We start from the raw sequence: 23,171 nt of genomic DNA, 5'->3' as shown, positions 1-23,171 counted from the left end.
CTCTTATTTTTTGACAGTTTCACCTACAGCATGCAGAACTGACTACATGTGCTTTGTTTCTATGTTGAAATGGTTTGAAACTCAGGCTTGAACATTAAGATAGATAGTACTATACAACTTCTTAACTTGTTTTAGGCACTTTTTACTGCTGTAGTGCATGGGTTCTCTCTGGCTGTGTACTCTGGCTTCTTCCCACAGTCCAAAGATGTAGCTTATGGGGTTAGGTTAACTGGTGATTCAAAACTGCCCTTTGGTGTGAATGCAAATGCTTCTCCTTCCATGTTAAACTGGTGATCTGTCCAGGTTGTACTGCCCTATGGTAGCTGGTATAGGCCCCAAACCTGCTACCCCACAATCCTGATAAGGATAAGTGGAAGAGGATGGATGATTGCAAAGGAGTCAGTTGTTAATTATTGTAGCCAGTATTTTTTCAGAAGAAAACACTTGAGTGGAAAGGTCCCCCCACACATGCAAATTAAAAACAGAAGCACAGGCCTGCCCAGTACTGTTGCAAGAAGAGCACTTGGCCTAATCTTTGTGCCATCTTTTCTTTGTTGCAGGATCATGATGAAGAAATGCCTCAGCAAGGCTCAGAAGCCATGCATTCTTCTTCAGCGCAAGATTCTGAAGAGGTAACATTGACCTAGGACAGATTTTAATGAATGTTTCTCATGCACGATGTGTCCCTTATGCTATTTGTCGATAGTGAAATGGTTTATTCATCCTCTTGAATGATGCATTTTTAGTAATTGTCAGATTACTGTTCTTTTGTCTTCATTTTCTATCTGTTACACACGAAGACTGAGACAAGCCAGATTCAGAAGACTGTGAGCTGCCTAAAGCCGCAACCAAACTGCATTCCAAACAATGATCTGGACCTGAAACATCCAGAGCCTGAAAGGGTAAATATAATCCAGTGTACCACTTAATGAACTAATAATTTAATCTATCATCATTCTTTATGGATGCTGTGTGTGTGTTTGGCAGTCACCTGGGTGTAATGTGATTTACATGGACGATGGCTTGTAGGTCCTTTTCATTGTTTCAAAGTGCAAGTCTGGATAGCATCTGTGTGTGTGTGTGTGTGTGTGTGTGTGTGTGTGTGTGTGTGTGTGTGTGTGTGTGTGTGTGTGTGTGTGTGTGTGTGTTAACCACCCAAATGTGACTTAGGAGGACCACACTGTTATTGGGGGACTCCGTCAAAGTTTGCTTCATGGTGACATCACTCTGGTTTTAGGAGGGGTCTTCTCTTATTTTTTGACAGTTTCACCTACAGCATGCAGAACTGACTACATGTGCTTTGTTTCTATGTTGAAATGGTTTGAAACTCAGGCTTGAACATTAAGATAGATAGTACTATACAACTTCTTAACTTGTTTTAGGCACTTTTTACTGCTGTAGTGCATGGGTTCTCTCTGGCTGTGTACTCTGGCTTCTTCCCACAGTCCAAAGATGTAGCTTATGGGGTTAGGTTAACTGGTGATTCAAAACTGCCCTTTGGTGTGAATGCAAATGCTTCTCCTTCCATGTTAAACTGGTGATCTGTCCAGGTTGTACTGCCCTATGGTAGCTGGTATAGGCCCCAAACCTGCTACCCCACAATCCTGATAAGGATAAGTGGAAGAGGATGGATAATTGCAAAGGAATCAGTTGTTAATTGGAGTGAGAGGCTGTCGCAGGGTATCACACTGACAGACTCTACCACACTCACACCTATGGGCAATTTAGAATTACCAGTCCAGCTAACCCCACTAACTGCATGTCTTTGGGCGGAATCTGTAGTTCCCAGATACAACTCGGGTGAGAGGCACTGTACACCCATCATATTTGGAATAGGTTCCAGCCGCAAGGATAAGCAAATAAGGAAGGATTGTTTTTTTTAATTTTGTTTTTGGTTTTTTGTTTTTTACTCTGACCCACTCCACACAGATAAGAATGCATGTGTCGTTTTTAAGAAGTTGCAGTGTTTTAACTCAATTAACTATTCTAGATAACAACAAAGTGAAAGAATCAATTCCCCTAATCCCAGTAAAATGGTTCCAGTAGAAAAAAGTGAAGAGGTTGATTGCCTTCAAATTTTATACTGGGATGAAGTGTATTAGTTGATATCTGCAACTGAATTGAAAACACCTCACCTTTCCAACTGTCCAAAACAAATACAGTCAGGTCCATAAATATTGGGACATCGACACAATTCTAACATTTTTGGCTCCATACACCACCACAATGGATTCCAAATGAAACGAACAAGACATGCTTTAACTGCAGAGTGTCAGCTTTTATTTGAGGGTATTTACATCCAAATCAGGTGAACGGTGTAGGAATTACAACAGTTTGCAAATGTGCCTCCCACTTCTTGAGGGACCAAAAGTAATGGGACAGAATAAGAACCATAAATCAAACATTCATTTTTTAATACTTGGTTGCAAATCCTTTACAGTCAATCACAGCCTGAAGTCTGGAACACATAGACATCACCAGACGCCGGGTTTCATCCCTGGTGATGCTCTGCCAGGCCTCTACTGCAACAGTCTTCAGTTCCTGCTTGTTCTTGGGGCATTTTCCCTTCAGTTTTGTCTTCAGCAAGTGAAATATATGCTCAATCGGATTCAGGTCAGGTGATTGACTTGGCCATTGCAAAACAGTCCACTTCTTTCCCTTCAAAAACTCTTTGGTTGCTTTTGCAGTATGCTTTGGGTTGTTGTCCACCTGCACTGTGAAGCGCCGTCCAATGAGTTTTGAAGCATTTGTCTGAATATGAGCAGATAATATTGCCCGAAACACTTCAGAATTCATTGTGCTGCTTTTGTCAGCAGTCACATCATCAATAAATACAAGAGAACCAGTTCCACTGGCAGCCATACATGCCCACGCCATGACACTTCCACCACAATGCTTCACTGATGAGGTGGTATGCTTAGGATCATGAGCAGTTCCTTTCCTTCTCCATACTCTTCTCTTCCCATCACTCTGGTACAAGTTGATGTTGGTCTCATCTGTCCATAGGATGTTGTTCCAGAACTGCGACGGCTTTTTCAGATGTCATTTGGCAAACTCTAATCTGGCCTGCCTGTTTTTGGGGCTCACCAAAGGTTTACATCTTGTGGTGAACCCTCTGTATTCACACTGGTGGAGTCTTCTCTTGATTGTTGACTCTGACGCACATACACCTACCTCCTAGAGAGTGTTCTTGATCTGGCCAACTGTTGTGAAGGGTGTTTTCTTCACCAGGGAAAGGATTCTTTGGTCATCCACCACAGTTGTGTTCCGTGGTCTTCCGGGTCTTTTGGTGTTGCTGAGCTCACCAGTGCGTTCCTTCTTTTTGGGAATGTTCTAAACAGTTGTTTTGGCCACGCCTGATGTTTTTGCAATCTCTCTGATGGGTTTGTTTAGTTTTTTTCAGCCTAATGATGGCTTGCTTAACTGGTAGTGACAGCTCTTTGGATCTCATCCTGGCAGTTGACAGCAACAGGTTAAAAAAGCAAACAGCACACTTGAAATGAACTCTGGACCTTTTATTTGTTCATTGTAATTGGGGTAATGAGGGAATAACACACACCTGGCCATGGAACAGCTGAGAAGCCAATTGTCCCATTACTTTTGGTCCCTTAAGAAGTGGGAGGCACATATACAAACTGTCATAATTCCTATACTGTTCACCTGATTTGGATGTAAATACCCTCAAATAAAAGCTGGCAGTCTGCAGTTAAAGCACATCTTGTTCGTTTCATTTGGAATCCATTGTGGTTGTGTATAGAGCCAAAAATGTTAGAATTGTGTCGATGTCCCAATATTTATGGACCTGACTGTAAATGTTGCAATATTTTGCTAACAGTGTCACAGTCATCGTCTGGTGTGCACAACAATATCATCTTTGGACAAGTGCATTCAGTGTGTGGGACCGGTTTCCTCCCTCAAGTGGCTTGGCTATAATTGCAAAGGTGAGACACTTAGTGAATAGGTACAGTATATAGTAAAAAGCATTAATAGAGTTCAACAAGTTAGGACTAGCTGAAATGAACACTGCTCCCTTTTTAATCAGTGGGTGGTCACATCTAATTAAAGAAATGTAGTATTACCTCTTTGGTGCAGGACCTTGTAAAAATGGTATACTTGGGATTGTCCTCAATTCCCCATTCCATAACATAAACTGCTCAAAATAATAAAGGGAACACTTAAACAATGCGATGTAACTCCACAGACCACTTCTCAGCACCTATGCTTTCTGGCTGATGTTATGGTCACTTTTGAATGCTGGTGGTGATTTCATTTTAGTGGTAGCATGAGACAGAGTCTACAACCCACACAAGTGGCTCAGGTAGTGTAGCTCATCTAGTGTAGCACATCAATGTGAGCTGTGGCAAGAAGGTTTGCTGTGTCTGTTAGTGTAGTGTCCAGAGCATGGAGGTGTTACCTGGATGTGGAGTAGGCCATAGGAGGGCAACAACCCAGCAGCAGGACCGCTACCTCCACCTTTGTGCAAGGAGGAACAAGAGGAGCCTTGCAAAATGACCTCAAACAGGCCACAAATGTGCATCTGTCTGCTCAAATGGTCAGATGGCTTGAGGGTCCAGCGTCCACAGGTGGGGATTGAGCTTGCAGCCCAACACCATGCAGGACGTTTGACATTTGCCAGAAAACACAAAGTTTGGCAACTTCGGCACTGGCACCCTATGCTCCTCACAGCTGAAAGGAGGTTCAAACTGAGCACATGTGACAAGTCTGGAGATGCCGTGGGGAACGTTCTGCTGTCTGCAACATCCTCCAGCATGATCATATTGGCAGTGGGTCAGTAATGGTGTGGGGTGGCATTTCTGTGCCTGCCAGAGAGCCTGACTGTCATTAGGTAACAAGATGAGATCCTCGGACACTTTGTGAGACCACATGCTAGTGCGTTTGGCCCTGGGGTCCACCTAATGCGAGATGACACTGGACCTCATGTGGCTGGAGTATGTCAGCAGTTCCTCCATGACAAAGGCATTGATGCTATGGACTGGCCCGCCTGTTCCCCAGACCTGAATCCAATTGAGCACATCTGGGACATCGCGTCTCACTCCATCCACCACAAACTGTCCAGGGGTTGGCGGATGCTTTAGTCTGGGTCTTGGAGGAGATCCTTCAGGAGACCGTCCGCCACCTCATCCCGAGCATGCCCAGGCTTTGTAGGGAAGTCATACAGGCATCTGGAGGCCACACACATTCAACTACACACTTTCATGCCATTCAACTACCTGAAGAACAAAGTATTTAATAAGAATAATTCATTCATTCACATCTGGGATGTCCTTTTGGGGGGGGAGGGGGTTAGCAGTGTATGTGTAGTCATTAAAATATCCTTAAGTGTGAACAGTTTGTTTTTTGGTTTTTTTTCAGCATTTGACATTACTGCAATGCTTTGACAAAAAACTACTTCACTTAAATAGAACTGCAAAGCTAAATGAAGTCTATCAAAATGTGTTTCAGTTTGTTTAGGGGTCTGGCACAAATCCTGCCTTGCAAAATTGTCAAATCAGAATTGTCACCAGTCAACACAGGTGTGTATCCCATTCATATTTGGCTTGACTTTTTTTCAGTTTATTTTTTTTACCTGTCTAAAGTATTGATCAATTAAAATAACTTTTGTTCTTACATTCCAGAAAGAAGAAATTTCTGAATATTCAGGGGAAGATGGATTGCCACATTCAGTTCTGGATCAAATATCAAGCGATGATGATGGCAACCACAGCATATCAGAAGAAGAATATGTGCCAGATTCAGAGTCATATGATGAAGATTCAGATGAAGACATCTCATTATTGCCAAGCACATCAAAAGGTCTGCTATGCCAAGATGACATCTCCAAAGCGCATGAACAATCAGATTCAACGAATTTAATCCACAACTTGACAAAGGACAAGCCAGAAGATAAAAGTGAGCTTTGCGAAACTGAATCAGAAAAAATGACTTTAAGTAAAAGAAATTACTGCTATTTTTGTGGCAAACCACAAGCTAAAATTTCCCGCCACCTGAAAACGCACAAAACAGCTCCTGATGTTGTGCATGCATTTTCCCTGCCTAGAGACTCAAACGAGCGTAAAAGCCTGTTAGAGAAATTGAGAAATAAGGGAAATTTTAAGCATAATGCTGCAGTGTTGCATGGTGGAGTGGGACCACTGAAAGTGAAGAGAAGACCCAAGATTAAAGCAGTAGAGGGAAAGTTTGCTCATTGCTTTTGTTGTCAAGGGATGTATGTTCGCAAGGATCTTTGGAGACATGTCCGCAGATGTCCTAACAAACCAAAAGATGACACGGATAAAGAACCTGGAAGAACCAAAGTACTCGGCCTGGCTTTAACTCTGGAGTCTCAGTGTTATCCGCAGGTGTCAAGTGGAGTGTGGAAGGTTCTTGCTGTTATGAAACAAGATGAGATTGCCTCAGCTGTGCGAAATGACTTTACTGTTATTCAGTTTGCCCAGTCCCTCTACAATAAACATGGACAAGACCCTACTAAGTATGATTATATACGACAGAAGCTTCGTGAAGCGGGACGTTTGTTGTTGTGTCTGCGTACAGAATTCTCAGTGCATAACATCGAAGAAGCTATTAAGCCTGCTAACTTCCAGAGAGTTGTGCAAGCAGTAAAGAAAGTTTCAGGTTTTGATGAAGAGACACTGCCATACAAAACTCCAAGCCTTGCGCTGAAACTGGGACATACATAGCATAAAATGTCTGACATTATCCATTGTCGTGCCCTCATGACAGAGGATGAAGCCCTAATCAAGTCCACTGATGCGTTCAAGAAGTTGTATGTCTCCAAATGGTCCGAGATGGTGTCTCACCGTGCCTTGAACACATTGATTGAGGCAAAGTTTAACAAGCCATCAACATTGCCCTTTACAGAAGATGTTCGGATTCTCCATCACTACCTTCAAAAATCTGCAGAAAGTGCCTTTTGCAGCTTGGAGAACGAAGCCACAGCTCAGAATTATGCCCAACTTGCACAAGTTACACTCTCACAAATCATTGTGTTCAATCGAAGACGTTCTGGAGAGGTTTCAAAGATGCGCCTCAAAAGTTTTCTTGAAAGAGACAAAATGGCACTCCACACAGATGTTTCCATGGGGCTCTCAGAAATGGAACAGAGACTCTGTAACTATTTCTGTAGAATAGAAATAATGGGAAAAAGGGACAGAAATGTTCCAGTTCTGCTAACACCAAGCATGCTGGATGCTCTGTCACTACTGGTTAGTAGGAGGCCTGACTGTGGTATTTGTGCCACTAATATCTACCTCTTTGCAAGACCCCGATCAATGAGTCATTACAGAGGAATGGACTCCTTGTGTGTTTATGCACACCAGTGTGGAGCAAAGCACCCTGAGTATCTAAGATCGACACAGCTCAGAAAACATGTTGCCACACTCTCACAAGTCCTTAATTTGAAAAACAATGAACTTGATCAGGTTGCAGATTTCCTGGGTCATGATATCCGCGTTCACCGCGAATTCTACAGATTACCAGTTCCCACAACACAGCTGGCCAAGATTTCCAAACTGCTTTTAACACTGGAAAAAGGACATCTTTCCCAGATCCAGGGGAAATCACTGGATGAGATCGAAATTGAAGGTTTGTATTGAAAGGAGCAAATATTAGGGCAGTAGTTGAATATTATGCTTTATCAACAGAATTAAAACCTAAAAGCACAGACCATTCTGTTAAATGTCCATGATTTAAGGTTCTTGAAGTCTGTTGTTTCATCACTTTGCAACATTTGGCAAACTGCAGAGTGGTGGCCTTAAATAGTAAAACTATGTACTGTGGAAAAAGTATAATTTCCAGTATTTGTTCTGTATTTTGTCATCTCGTTGTTAATGTGAGGTTTTTGGGGGGTTTGTGTTTGTGTTGGGTTTTTTTTGTCCCACAATTTCTCAGATGAAATTGCATTAAGTGATGCTGAAACAAAGGACAGTGAGTGAATCAGATGATGATGACACAGCACTCACAATGTCGGCGTGTGGCACCAGTGAGCCTGTACATGCAGTAGCTGATTCCACAAACACAGCGCAGCTCCAAGACACTGTAGATTGTGGTAAGTTACCACTAGCTTGGTTTCTGTGGATAAAATGTTTGTTACAAATATTAAAACTTAATCAAATTGTGTAATCAGCAGATGAAGAACCACTTGCCTGCAGCAAGTGAGACTGCTGCTCCCTCTGAAGGTAAGGGGTGCAGTTGGTTCTCTAAGCTTATGGACACGTTCTTTGTAATTGCGTTGCAATTCTGTCTCTCTACACCACCACAATGGATTTTAAAATCAAACAATATCCATATGTGTTAAAGTAGACTTCCTGCTTTAATTCTAGGGATTTGACGGAATCATCACATCACAGCCATTATGCATAGTCTATTATTCTCAGAAGCTCAAGGGTAATTGTATAGCTGACAAACAATTTAATGACTGGGTGAGGCCTGTCTACAGACTACTTCATGGGACATACTATGGTGCTTGCATGATGCATTCTCATTATCCAGTTAAGTAAAAAGGTTGATTCTGTTCATCTGAACGTAGTTTTTTCAGTGGGAGAAATGTTTCGTCACTTAGATGTTTGTGCTTTAAGGTTCTTGAATTGTTCATCATCTATTGTTTCATCACTTTGCAACATATGGCAAACTGCAGAGTGGTGGCAAAAAGTCACTTGGATGAGTGACAAAATGTTTCTCCCACTGAAAACGCTACATCCAGATTAACAGAATCAACGTTTTGGGATTTACTTACCTTGATGATTGAGCATGCATCAAGAGACTTTTATTCAACTTTTTATTCAGTCTTTTATTCACAGTGGAACACTAAATGTTGTCTCATTTTAGAAATTTGATAAATTTTCAAAGAGAATTTTAGCTCGTTTTGATATTGATGGTACCAACACATTTCAGAAGTTAGGACAGGGTAGCATCCATTCTTTTTACAAGCAAATGATTTTTGGTTTTTTTTTTTTTGTTTGGTTTGTTTGTTTTAACTACTACTACTTTATATATCTTCCAGATAAAAATGCTGCTCAATCCCACAATTCCCGAAGAGCTCCCAAAAACATGTGGTCCAAGGCTGAGGTTGCTGCAGTGATGAGGCATTTTAAAGACCACATTTTTGACAGGTTATATTTAAAATAAAAAAATATAAATGCATATTTTCTCCCCTTAATATTTACCTTTAAACTTCTATATTTTTATATTTCTGTGGTTAGCGTGGGCATTTTTGTCCTTAGGGTTAGGGTTAATTTCTTTTTTATTTATGGTTAAAATTAATGTTCAGATCCATTAATTTTATGGTTAAAATTAATGTTCAGATCCAAGAACACTAATAAAATGATGTCCCAGTAATCCTGTGTCCTGTCAGATGTGTATTCATGGTAATGATGAGCTATTTAATAGTGACATCATTGTCCCTTTAAAGTCCCGATATTGGTTTTTTTGGACCTCATAAAACACATCGTTGTCAAGTGGACAATGTCTCCACAAAACACAATAGAGTCTGGTTGGTGTGTATCAGTGTATCTAGACTTCTATAGGGAGTGTATTAGGTCTGAAGTGACCCAAATTTTTTTCAGATTTTTTCGAACACTTTAACCTCGCTCCCTTGGCTCTAAGTCCTCTGGAAACGGTAGTCCCCGTAAACCACCGCCGGGCGGATTGACGTAGTATAGTCCCGCCATACCACATACACCCGTGTGTGTGTGTGTGTGTGTGTGTGTTTTCTAGGTGTTTGCATGGAGACATAGCATTCAACAGACAATCAAAGGCAGATATTTCCTTTTATCTGCATTTAAGAGAACCAGAATCATTGGATAAAATCAACTTTCAGCATTTACTCCAAACCAGAGAAAACATCATGTGGACATATCTGAATTCCATTTTTGCACTTTAGTCTTTTCCTTTGAGCTCTAGTGATGGATGGCTGTGTCTGTAACAAACTGTGACACTTTGGTGATCAACTTTGGCAAGCTGTGGTGAGGGTTATATGCAGGCCTTATTTGATTTCCTCACTGTTTCACACTGTCATGGTCCTGGGTCTTTGGCTCAGTATTCTGAGTTTCTGTTGTGGACTTCTTTATTTCTCTGGAAGTTTGAGGTCATTTATGTTCCAGTCCCTGAGTTTGTTATTCATGGCTCTTGGTTTCTTGTTTGATTACTTCTCCTTTCGTGTCCAGTCTGTGCTAGTCACATCTCTGTGTCCTCTCATCAGTGTGTCTGTGTTTGTTTACCCTAGTCATGTCCCCACGTCTGTCTGGTCTCTCTGAACGATGTCTCTCCGTTGTTGTCTTTGTTCCCTGTCTTAAGTGAATGCATCTTAGTCCTGGTCTCCATGTTAGTCACTTCCTCTTTTATTTTGACAGTCCCTCATGTCTTGTGTGTTATATTCGGTCTTGCTTCCCTTGTCTCGTCAGTCAGACTCTGTTCAGCTGTGTTTCCAGGTGTGTTCACTGTGCCCTAATTCCCTCCTGCGTATTTATTGTCCATGTCCCCTTGGTTCTCTGTTGCATCCTCTCTTTTGTCTGTTCCTGTCCTGATTACCCTCGTATTTGGCCTGTGTTTGCTTTACCCTCTTACCAGAAGCCACACTGAGATTTTGACTTTACACTTGTGTGCTGGGTACTGCATTGTGGGTCCACTCCCTGCCCTCCACATGCTCCGCTTCACATGCTATACACTTCCAATTCCAAAAATCAAAGCAAGATCAAATTATCCAAGAACGTGTCTTCAGCCTGCATAACATTTTTTTTAATATAGCATGAAATCACAACAACAACAGTCACCTTATATCTCAAGGTACAACATTAAATGCCAAGGATTGTTATCAGGAAGCACTTGGCAACACTACAGAACATGTCACAGAAGTAGGTCATTTAAATAGTAAGGAACCGAACAATAGTATCCATACTGCATAATTTACCATTCATACAGGTTTATACATCTGGCTTACAGAGGGAACTGTTGAAACAGAGATGGGTTTCGACAGCTCCCTCTGTATGTTTTCTTTTCTTTCTGTTTCTGCTTTTCCCACTCAAGGTTCCAACGTTGTTACATTTCACCTGCACTTACACTCGCTGCCACCATCATGGTCCTGGGTCTTGAGGTTTTTTTTTTTTTTTTTTTTTAGTTTTGCTGGTTTGTGATTTTTGGAGGGTTTTGACAAGAGTTTTCTGTTTTGAACTTTGAATTCTTATCGATATTTCAGCTATTGTTTATTGTTATTTGCCACATTGTTAAAGATATTGAGTTCTAATGATTATTTATTGTCTGCGGTTAATTTGTTTGGTTTCCTTATGCTGTTTTCAGCTTTGCACTTCTGTCTTTCCTTGTGTAACTCTTTGCCCTCCTCACCTTGTGTATTTATTCCCCCGGTGGTCTTTGATGGTTCTTAGTCATCCAGGTCGTTGTAGTCTAAGGAGCTTGGAAAGAAAAGCATCTGGACTTCTTTAAGTTTCTTGAAGATGTTTCACCTCTCATCCGAGAAGCTTCTTCAGTTTACAAGCGAAGAAGCTTCTCGGAAACGCTTTCCTTTCCAAGATCCTTAGACTATTCCCTTAGTTCCTTGTCATCTGGTTTCTTGTTCTTCTTGTCAGGATATGTCCCCTGATCTAAATTCTGTGTTGGCTCTACAGTAGGCTGGGTCCTTTCTGTGTGGAGTTTGCATGTTCTCCCTGTGTTTGCGTTGGTTCTCTCCCACAGTCCAAAGGCATGCAGTCAGTGGGGTTAGGTTAATTTGCCGTTCTAAATTGCCCCTAGAGTCACACCCAGGTTCACACATGAGTGCGAATGGTTGTCTGTGTGTTAGCCCTGTGACAGACTGGCGACCTGTCCAGGATGTACCCCGCCTCTCGTCCTACAGTAGCTGGGATAGGCTCCAGCCCCCCGTGACCCCGAGAAGGATAAGTGGAAGAGAATGGATGAACCTTCAGTAGTAATAACAAAACAAGAGCTGCAATGTGTGTGGACCCAAGATCAACAGTAAGACACAGTATACAGGCCTCAAGGGCAAGAAATACATATATGTGCATATATTGTTATATATATATATATATATAGAGAGAGAGAGATCTCGCCAATCCTAAATTACTACAGTGTATTGTATTCATGTGACATGCCTCACTTGCCTTTTGTTGTATACTAAATATATCCTCCCAACTTTAATCTGCAAACTTTCCCATCTCGCTCTCTGACATAGAATAGAACAGATTAAATTTATTATCTTTGCATGTGGCACAAATGACAGTGCTGCTGCCCTGCAACACTGTAGAGTTTAACCTTCACCCACTCCAGCATCCACTGGAATGCATTTACTCATCACTCCCCATGGCATATGTCTTATACATATTTACAAGAAGAGATGGCGCCCAAGGTGCCAAACTGTCATTGTAATATCTTTTCAAAGATGAGTTATATAAATTACCTTTTGTGGCCCAGTTTTTTATTACATTTATTCCAAGATGAAAGCAGACATCAAAGACCTCACCACTTGTCAGGATTTCTTGTTCTTTTTTTTATAATATGGAAGTGCTTTGCTGACACCACCTGTTTCCAGCAGCAGATGTAAAAGCTTTCATGAACTGGCTATAGATTGACTCCCTGCTGTGTTATAGCAATCAGTGAAAGAACAGCAGCAACACTGACATTTATTCATAAGAAAATGTCACTGAATATTAGTTTAAAAGTTGGTGTAGATGTGGCTCTTGAGCCTCCCTTGATAACAACTTGCAGACAAACGTGTTCGTGTATCCTAGACACTCCTACACTCTTTAGTGTTACCACAATAGCCTTCAGTGACATCAGTGAGGGATTTGAATAAACCACATTTCAGTGTTTTTTCACCTCTTTTTTTCAAACATGTGAAGGTTGTATAAAGAGGAATTATTCATTTTCTTCTGGACTTTGTTTCTGTCACGGTCGTGCTCTTGGACCCAGCATTTCCTGTTTTTTAGACTCTAAGTTTATCATTAGCTACATTTATCTTGATTGTAGTTTGCTTATTGAATGGTTTATATACTACTGTTTACTTTCATCTTACCTCCAGAGTATTTTGAATCCCTGATTACTGGTTTTGCCTGGTCTGTAGTTGTGTTTATATTTCATATGATGGTTTGAACTTGGTGCTTTTTTCTTTTAATAGCTCTGTTGGTTAGACTCTCAGTTAAGTCTTTAAGGTTTTGTTTGTGGCTTCCACGTCCCTGGTGTTCTTTGTATCTTGTCTTCATCCCTGTGGCAGGTGATCCCATTATGTTATTTCCTGTTTTATTTCATTAAACCCTTGCTTCACATGCTTAGCATTAGTTTTACTTTACCCAGTATGTTTCCCCAGTTGTTTGATCCGGTGTGTTCTGTGTAGCTGTGATCATTTCCCCTGAGGAGCTCTGTGTGTGGAAGTAGCATCAGTTTTCCCTTATACTTTGTCAGTGCAATTTTTATTCCTTCCTGTGATGTTTCTCGTTTGTTTTCTGTCCGTTTTCCCTGCGTTTGGTTTATCTAGACTCACTGATTTGTTAGCTTTTTTACTTTGTTTTACTTTGGACTTTTCCTCATGTATTCATTAAAGGTCTCGAAGTGTTCATGTTGTCTAAAAGTGACTGAGTCTGCCTTTGGTGTCGACAAACACACACATCATGACACTGTCAGTATTCTTGTGTAACAAGGTTCAAATATTAATTAATTAAACTCAGGGCAACACTTGTTGGTGTCAGATTGTTCTTAGATGATGTCCAGCACATAGATCCATTTTTCTCAGTGCATTTCCAATATATCTAAATGAAACAAACTAAAAACGATTAAAACAACAAATTAGTGGAAAGCTTGACTATATAGAAATGTCTTCAGCTGCTTTTTAAGAGAGTTAATGGAGTGTGCACAGAATAAAGATGGTGAAAGAGATCTCCACACCTTGGTAACACTGCCTGAAAAGCTCGACCCCCATGTGTTTTGAACCAAGTACGTGGGGCCAACAGCAACATGTCAGAGATATACTGGGGGGCTTCACCATGTGGAGGCCTAAAAGTTAAAACTAAAAGTTTAAAATGAAACCTAAAATTTACTGGCAGCCAATGACGAGAAGGCAAACCTGGATTTTTGTGATATACAATCTTCTTGCCACAGCATTCTGTACTTGTTGAAACAAGTAAAAAGACAGTAATCCAAGTGAGATGAGATAAAAGCATGAATAATCATCTCAAGTTCCACCTTTGGCACCAGTAGTCTGAGTCTAGAAATGTTTTAGATGATAAAAACAGTTCTGTTGGCTGGAGTGATTCCTGACTGACACTGAACTGTCAAATATAATACCCAAATGTCTGAGACTCAATTCAACTCAATTTCTCTGAAATCATGTGATCAGGAGCAATAATCAAAGTTTCTGATTTATCTGTATTAACTGGAGGAAGTTGTCCTTTAACCATTGTTTGATTCCTGTCAGACAATTTATAAAACTCAGAAGCTTTGAAAGAACAGTATAACTAAATGTCATCAGCATAGAGAGGATAAGAAATATTATTGTAACGTCTGATAATTCAGCCGAGAGGGAGTGTATATAAAGCAAAAAGACCCCCTAACAGACCCCTGAGATACCCCTCAAGGCAGACCTGATGTTTCAGACAACACTTGATTCATACAAACAGTAAAAGTTTTCTCAGATCGATACAACATGAACCATTTTAAAACACCAGTATTGCCAAACAAATCCTTAAACTTATTTATCATTATACTGTAATACTGCACAGTATCAAGAGCAGAGGTGAGCTCCAGTATAACCAGAACTGTGTACTCTCCAGAGTCTGCTGCCATCAAAATGTTACTACACACTTTAAGTAAAGCCGTTTCAGTCGAGTGCAATTTGCATAAACCAGACTGGAAAATGTCCATAACAATATTTTTCTGCGAGAAGTAGTTTAAGTGTTCTGCTGCTGTTTTTTCCAAGATCTTTGACATAAATGGTAAGTTTGATATTAGCCTCTAACTGTTTGGAAGACATGCATCTAAATGAGGTTTCTTTAATAGTGGTTCAACAATAGCATGTTTATAGAAGTTCATATAAACAGTATTATCAAAGAAGACTTTAAGATTTTTCTTTTTTGAAGTTTTAAGATTTGCAACATATTCTGTTCTGGCATTTTTATCATTTCACTAAGTGAGAAAATAGATTCCTTGAGATGTACCCTATAACCCTCAAGCTTGGAAGCCTTCTACAAATGTTCTAACTCGCAATAATATCTCCGAACATTTAGAATATTCTCATTTATCCACGGCGAAAACTGGAAGAATGGACAACGCTTTGTGCCACTGTATATAAAATAGATTTACATTGATTGTTAAAAGACAGAATAAGTGAGTCGATGTCACTATGAGCCATGCGAGGGTCTAACACGGCAGAGAACCTGCCAGCAGCATCTTCATTTCATTTCATTTATTCATTTATATAGCACATTTAATAACAACAGGGCGTTGACCAAAGTGCTGTACAACATAACAATTAAACAGTGACATTAACAACAACAACAACAGATAAAAATTAAAAGCAGATTAGGATAAAAGAATCGGTAACTCTCCTACAGTTTCGAAAGCCAGAGTAAAAAAATATGTTTTAAGATGCGATTTAAAAAGAGTAACAGTTGGGGCCTTTCTAATGTGGAGAGGTAGATCGTTCCACATTTTCGGTGCCACAACTGCAAATGCCCGGTCTCCTCTATGAACCATCCTAGACTTATGCACAGTAAGGAGTAGCTGATCACTTGATCGAAGTGCTCTAGAGGGTGTATACAGTTGCACAAGATCAGACAAATAGTCCGGTGCCTGGCCATTTAGCACTTTATAAGTTAAAAGTAAGATTTTGAATGTAATTCTAAAACGCACTGGAATCCAATGAAGGGAAGCAAGCACCGGAGTAATATGTTGGTGTTTCTTCACACGAGTCAAAAGGCGAGCTGCAGCATTCTGTACAAGTTGGAGCCGGGCCAAGCTAGACTGACTGACACCCACATAAAGTGAATTGCAGTAATCCAGTTGAGATAAGACAAACGCATGAATTGCTCGTTCCAAGTTTCTAAAGGATAGAAAAGATCTCACTTTGGATAGGAGCCTTAATTTAAAAAAGGACCGCTGGACAACTGAATTAATTTGTTTCTCAAATGTAAGTTTGCTATCAAAGAAGACCCCCAGGTTTTTTACATGCGTTTTAACAGCACATGTTAGGATACATAAGTCCAAATCTGGGGCATTGAAGTTACAGCTTGGTCCAAAAATAATTACCTCTGTTTTATCCTCGTTGAAGCTAAGAAAATTTGAGGCCATCCAGGTTTTAACTTCGTCGAGACATTTAACTAACGATTCCAAGGGCGTAGAGGTGTTTCTATTAAACCGAAGATAAATCTGGGTGTCATCGGCATATGAGTGAAAGCAGATGTTATGCTTCCTAAAGATTAGGCCTAGGGGCAACATATAGATTGAAAAAAGAATTGGGCCTAATACAGATCCCTGCGGGACACCACAAGTAAAAGGAGCTGGGGAAGAACTAAAATCATCAAGGCTCACGGAAAAAGTCCTCTTGGAGAGGTATGACCTAAACCATTCCAAGGGGATGCCTTTGATACCACATTGCTCCAAACGGGAGATCAGAATGCTGTGGTCTACAGTATCAAAGGCTGCAGTTAAGTCTAGCAGCAGGAGCACAGCTGGGTCTCCTGAGTCAGTGATCAATAAAATATCATTAAGGATTTTTAAGAGGGCAGTTTCTGTGCTGTGGTGGGTTTTGAAGCCCGACTGGAACTTCTCAAAAATATTATGACTGTTTAGAAAGGATTGTAGCTGCTCAAATACAATCCTTTCTAGAATTTTTGACAGAAACGGTAGCTTGGAGACAGGTCTAAAATTAGCAAGAACAGAAGAATCAAGATTCGGTTTTTTAAGTACTGGCTGCACTACAGCGTGCTTATATCCAGTTGGTACTACTCCAGAGCTGAGACTGCTATTAAAAATAGTTAAAATGTCAGGACCGACTACCTTAATAATCTTTTTTAGAAAATGGGTTGGGACTCCATCTGAGGGGCAGGATGATGTCTTTATGCTATTGCAAAGCTCTTCTACCTGGTTAAGACATACAGCCTCAAACTGGTCAAAAGCAGTTGAGGGAGTAAATGTTAATGAGACATTATACAGAGATGGGGTAGATGTAGATCGAAGCCTTTCTATCTTATTAATAAAAAACCGCAAGAATCTATCGCAAGTTTCAATGGAGCTATCTATATGGAAAGTGGGGGAGGTATTCAAGACCGATTCGATAACTGAGAAAAGAGTTCGGGGGTTATTAGTGTTGGTCTCAATAATGCTTGCGAGATACTTAGATTTTTCGGCTTTTACAATGACTTGATATCTAGATAGGCTCTCTCTCAGCAGCAGGAAAGAGACTTGTAACTTGTCTTTTTTCCATTTTCGTTCAGCCTTCCTGCACTGTCGCCTCGCTGATCGAGTTGAGTCGTTCATCCACGGGTTTGAGTAAGCTGTTGATCGCATTGATTTAAATGGGGCGATCTCATCAAGAATAGTCTTACATTTATTGTTAAAATTCAAATCCATCTGCTCAATGCCATCCCCAAGAGAAGAATTCGACAGTCTTTCAAAGGCAGTGGAAAACTGTTCTGTGGAAGATGGTTTAAAAACACGATAACGTCGTGTTAAGGATGTAGGTTTAAGCTGGCAATGAGATAAAATCATATTAAACACTAATGGGCAGTGGTCGGAAAAGATTGCATCACTTATTTCCAAATTAGAAATTGGTAATCCAAAGGACAACACTAGGTCCAACGTGTGGCCCTGAACATGTGTTGGATCCATTACATGTTGGATAAAGCTAAAAGAGTCAATCAAATTTAAAAAGTCTTTAGCCAGCTGATTTTGGGGGCAGCATACATGGATATTAAAATCACCTACTATTAGAATCTGATCATAACTCGGGGTGATTCCTGCTAAAAAAGTAGAAAAATCTTGAATAAAATCTTTGTTATATTTTGGGGGTCTGTATATTACTCCAACAAGTGTTGGGCGTGGGTTCCCCAATTCAAAAAGTAGAATTTCAAAGCTTGAGTAGAAGTCTGTTGTAAGCTGTTTATATGTTAGTCTCTTCCTGAGGACAGCCGCAACTCCGCCCCCGCGCTTGCCCATCCTCTGCAGATTTAAATAATCACAGTCAGAAGGTAGGAGTTCAGTAAAACAATTGAGCTCACCTGGTCTAAGCCAAGTTTCCGTTAGGAGCATCAGATCCAAATCACGGTGAGTAAAAAAGTCCTTTAAAATAAAGGTTTTATTAGCTAACGAGCGGACATTAGCAAGGCTACTCCTTAGTGAAGTCGAAGGCTTAGTATTGGAAATAGGAGCCCGTTGAAGCGTCCGCAGGTTCTGGAAATTTACTCCTCTCCGACGTTGTCGCGGAGGTCGCAGGCGTGGGTTTATTGTAGTAATCCCAGTGACAGGAACCAAACAGGGGTAGATCATGGTCGGGGAGGTCCAGTGTTTGACGTAGTCGGATCTGGCCACCTCGAAGTATTGATCATTCCCGGGACGTAAGAAGGCAGCCTTCAGTCTCACCAGTCGACCGCTTCGTCTTCCCCGGCGCCGGCGCCGCCTGGTTGATTGGGGTAACTTCGAGGCAAAGCAAAGGCAGGCTGGGACAGAAACGCCGGACAGAAACGGTGGAGGGAGAAATTTCTGATTTCCGTAGTTCCAGCAGGATTCCCGTCTCAAACAAGGTAATCTTAAATCTAAAAGCGTTTGGCGATCATAAACACACAGAGAGTTAGCATCTTTTGAAGCGAGTAAAACTAAGGCAAACAATAACACTGGAAGGGACAGACGGCTGGCCGTGAACACTGGCGCCATCTTGTCAGTCAGCCTGAGCAGGTTTATGATCCGCCTTTGGATCATCAGTAAAATGATAAATTAAAAAATATCCAGCTTTGGTCACTCACATGTACATCATGTATATTTAAACCCAGGAAGAAAAAACATCCAGTGTGGCCCTTTGTATGAGTGGGGCCACAAACATGCTGCCTAAAGACTGCATCCTCTAACACTGCTGCTCAGCAGGATGCATCATCAATATGGAGCTTCAAATCTCCCAGTATTACAACCTTCTCCAATTTAATGATGATGTCAGAAGGTCGTTAAATTCAGTTAGAAAGACTCGGGGGAAACGATGACAAACATAGCTGTCACTAAAAACAGAGAACAGATGACGGACACGAGGTGAGCATAGTGCTGCCGAGCCATGGACCCCAGGTCAAAGACGGCAGGGTGGCGTCCCCAAGCAGTGTCAGGAGAGGAAGTGGTCGCAGGCACGGGGAGTCTACCAACAGCAAAGAAGCTAGCCTCTAGTACCTCTAGTATATCACCATTCCCGTCTTGGGAGTGAGGGTCCTTCGTTTTGTGCACAGTAGCACACACTCAGGTGAGGAACACACAGGAGGAGGACATGTTTTTCTGTAGCTCTCCCAGATATCACAGTAGCCATCCATCGAACCTTTAATGTTTAACAGTGTACTCCGAGTGAAAGCAGCAGAAACAAAGGTAAAACACAAAACAGTAAAAGTGACATTGCAAATGACGACGGACAACAATGGAAAAAATGCAATGTCGGCTCTCCCGGGGCCTCTTCCGAGTAGGACATGCCCTAAACAGCTCTTCCAGCCACCTCAGCTGGCTCGAGCAGCAGCTCTAATCTCAGCCCTCATTGAACACCTGATCTCTAAGGGAGAGCTAGCCACCCTTTGGAGAAAGTTCATTCATACCGTCGCTTGACATTTGTTGACATAATTGGGCTTAAAGTGCACTCAGACTGACTTAACTGTCAGTTTTAAAATGTTCATTGGCCAGCTGGCAAGTGTTAACTGGCAACAGGTAAATAGCTTTATGATGTCAACAATGACCCAGATGAAAAGAAGAGGATATTGCAGATTTTGTGATTGATTGCAACTGTCTTGCTTGTTAAGACCATGAACAGAGGCTCAGGAGTCCAAAGCTGACAGGAAAATGCAGGTGTAGACTGGGCAGGCAGGTTGCAAACTGGTAAATCCTTTGCTTTGCAGGGAGCAGAAAAGACAGACTGAGACAGGCGAGAGTGGCTTGAGGTGCTTGCAGTTTCCAGGTATGCGAAGTTCCAGACAAACAGATTTCCAGGAGGAACTCTGATAACTAGAAAGATGACACGGAAACTGAGTTGCAGAAGAGCACAGACACTAACAGCTAACAAGGAAGGCCTGACCATCACTACATTAGTGAGAACAATCTGGGGGACAGCTGTGACACCACAGCCTTAAAGCACAATGAACTTGACTGTGCCATTCAGGGCAGGTGCAGAGAGGGCAGCCTGAGCAGGAAGCAGTCCTTTCTGGAAACCAGTGCCAACCTGGCAGTTCCACCTGAGTTGGAAAAAAGGTCAGAGAGAGGGAAAAAACCCAAACCCAGCCCTACTCGACCATAACATTCGTCATCTGTATTTTGCTATAATGACTTATTCCATCCTGCCATAGTTGAAGATGCTGGATATCATTCCCATTTCCTGTAATGTCAAGACACAAATTTCAAAGAGAAAAGTACATCTCTGACAGGAATCCCGTCTCAAACAGCTCCACTTTTTCACGACAATTGTCGCACAGAGCATGTGGGGCCATTTCCATTTGCGACAAAGATGTTTGGTGTAATACATATCCTTGATATGTTGTCTCTCTCCAGTGCACAGTCCTATCATAAACCAGAGCGGCCCTAATGAATGGCGCACCCACTGGACTATGTGCTTACATGATGAAAGTTATTCATCACATTTGAATTATTCTAATCAATTTGCTGTCAAGCTAACTGCTGGGGCCGTTACAGTGACACTGCCGTCAAGCACCGTTTGGTTGCAGCTCGGTGCTGCCCGTGAAATTTATACTTTCCATAAGTACTCATAAAACCTTCACAGCATGACTGAGCAGGGAGAGTCACCCCCACCCTGACAGCAAACCCGCCCAGACATCCTAGTCAAGATGACAGCTGTAGACAACAAAGTCACTCACAGACAAATAGACAAGATTATGTACACAGCTCTGCAATAGCAGCAAAACAGCTTGCAAACATAAGAGTAGTCGGCATCATTTTTCCTTTTCCGGTGCACAAATAAAGACACTTAAGAGCAAGCGGGCCCAAAATTTCAATGATTGCGGCACAACACAAGGTTGTTCCTCATATAGGCTTCGCTCATAGCAACTGGAAGCATCCGCTGCTCTCACTTCCTGCATACATTTAACACTAACCATAAAAGCCAAGACAGCAAACCAGGCAATCCCACCCTGAGTGCTGCAATCACCCACTCACTATGGAAAACAACAGCTTCCCACAGGCCAAGAGTCCACGGATAAACATGAGACTGCTTTTTCTTTTATCAGCACTGTTATCAGATTTCAAAGTGTGAAAAAAAAAAAAAACAATGGCCTGAAGGTGGATGGATGGGCCTTAGAAAAGATGAACTGATTAACTGACATTAAAAGGTTGCAAACCTGTGGAAGCATTGCAGGTGTGTTTGGGTGGACTTTCTCCTCTCAGTGAAGCCTAGGAAGGAATGTCCACAAACTTACCTTTTTATTTTTTTGACAACCCCGCTGAGATATGTGAGATATTAATCATTACAAAAAAATGTCAAATTATATTACAAAAAAGGGCCATAAGGATAAGCCATAAAACTGGTTACAGAGATCATACAAATCCACTATTCTTAAAATCAAAAATTCTAAAATTCACAGATCTGGTTCATTTTCTCACTGCACAAATTATGTATAAAGCAATAAATAACCTGCTTCCTGACAGTGTTCTAAAACTGTTTTCTAAAAGGGAACGGGGATACAATTTGAGGGGGGAATTAAATTTAAAACATCCTTGTATCCGTACAACATTAAAAAGTTTTTGCATCTCTGTGTGTGGAGTGAAGCTGTGCAACTAAGTAAACATATGAAGTAATGTCCAAGCATGGCACAGTTTAAAAAGCAGTTTAAGGATATGGTTTTCGCAGGGTACAGGGAGGAGGTAGAGGTTTGATGGGGTGTTCTTGTCCAATATTTTCATGTGTGTGCGGGTGCACGGGTATGTTGGTATGGGTATATATATCTGTAGGTTGTGTATCCTTTGAGGTGTTACTGGGGTTATTGAAAATGTGTGTATGTATGTATGGATAGATAGATATATATATACATATATATATATAAAAAAACACCCATCTCGCCCCTGCGGGCGGTTTATCCTTCAAGCTCGGGTCCTCTACCAGAGGCCTGGGAGCTTGAGGGTCCTGCGCAGTATCTTAGCTGTTCCCAGGACTGCGCTCTTCTGGACAGAGATCTCCGATGTTGTTCCCGGGATCTGCTGGAGCCACTCGCCTAGCTTGGGAGTCACCGCACCTAGTGCTCCGATTACCACGGGGACCACCGTTACCTTCACCCTCCACATCCTCTCGAGCTCTTCCCTGAGCCCTTGGTATTTCTCCAGCTTCTCGTGTTCCTTCTTCCTGATATTGCTGTCATTTGGAACCGCTACATCGATCACTACGGCCGTCTTCTTCTGTTTGTCTACCACCACTATGTCCGGTTGGTTAGCCACCACCATTTTGTCCGTCTGTATCTGGAAGTCCCACAGGATCTTAGCTCGGTCATTCTCCATCACCCTTGGGGGCATCTCCCATTTTGACCTCGGGACTTCCAGGTTATACTCGGCACAGATGTTCCTGTACACTATGCCGGCAACTTGGTTATGGCGTTCCATGTATGCCTTGCCTGCTAGCATCTTGCACCCTGCTGTTATGTGCTGGATTGTCTCTGGGGCATCTTTACACAGCCTGCACCTGCGGTCTTGCCTGGTGTGATAGACCCCAGCCTCTATGGATCTTGTACTCAGAGCTTGTTCCTGTGCTGCCATGATTAGTGCCTCTGTGCTGTCTTTCAGTCCAGCTTTGTCCAGCCACTGGTAGGATTTCTGGATATCAGCCACCTCCTCTATCTGCCGGTGGTACATACCGTGCAGGGGCCTGTCCTTCCATGATGGTTCCTCGCCTTCCTCCTCTTTCTTGAGTTTCTGCTGCCTGAGGTATTCACTGAGCACGCTGTCAGTTGGGGCCATCTTCGTGATGTATTCGTGGATGTTTC

Source organism: Pelmatolapia mariae, linkage group LG16_19, assembly GCF_036321145.2.
Source record: "Pelmatolapia mariae isolate MD_Pm_ZW linkage group LG16_19, Pm_UMD_F_2, whole genome shotgun sequence".
NCBI classification, from domain to species: Eukaryota; Metazoa; Chordata; class Actinopteri; order Cichliformes; family Cichlidae; genus Pelmatolapia; species Pelmatolapia mariae.
This window is presented reverse-complemented; position numbering follows the sequence as displayed.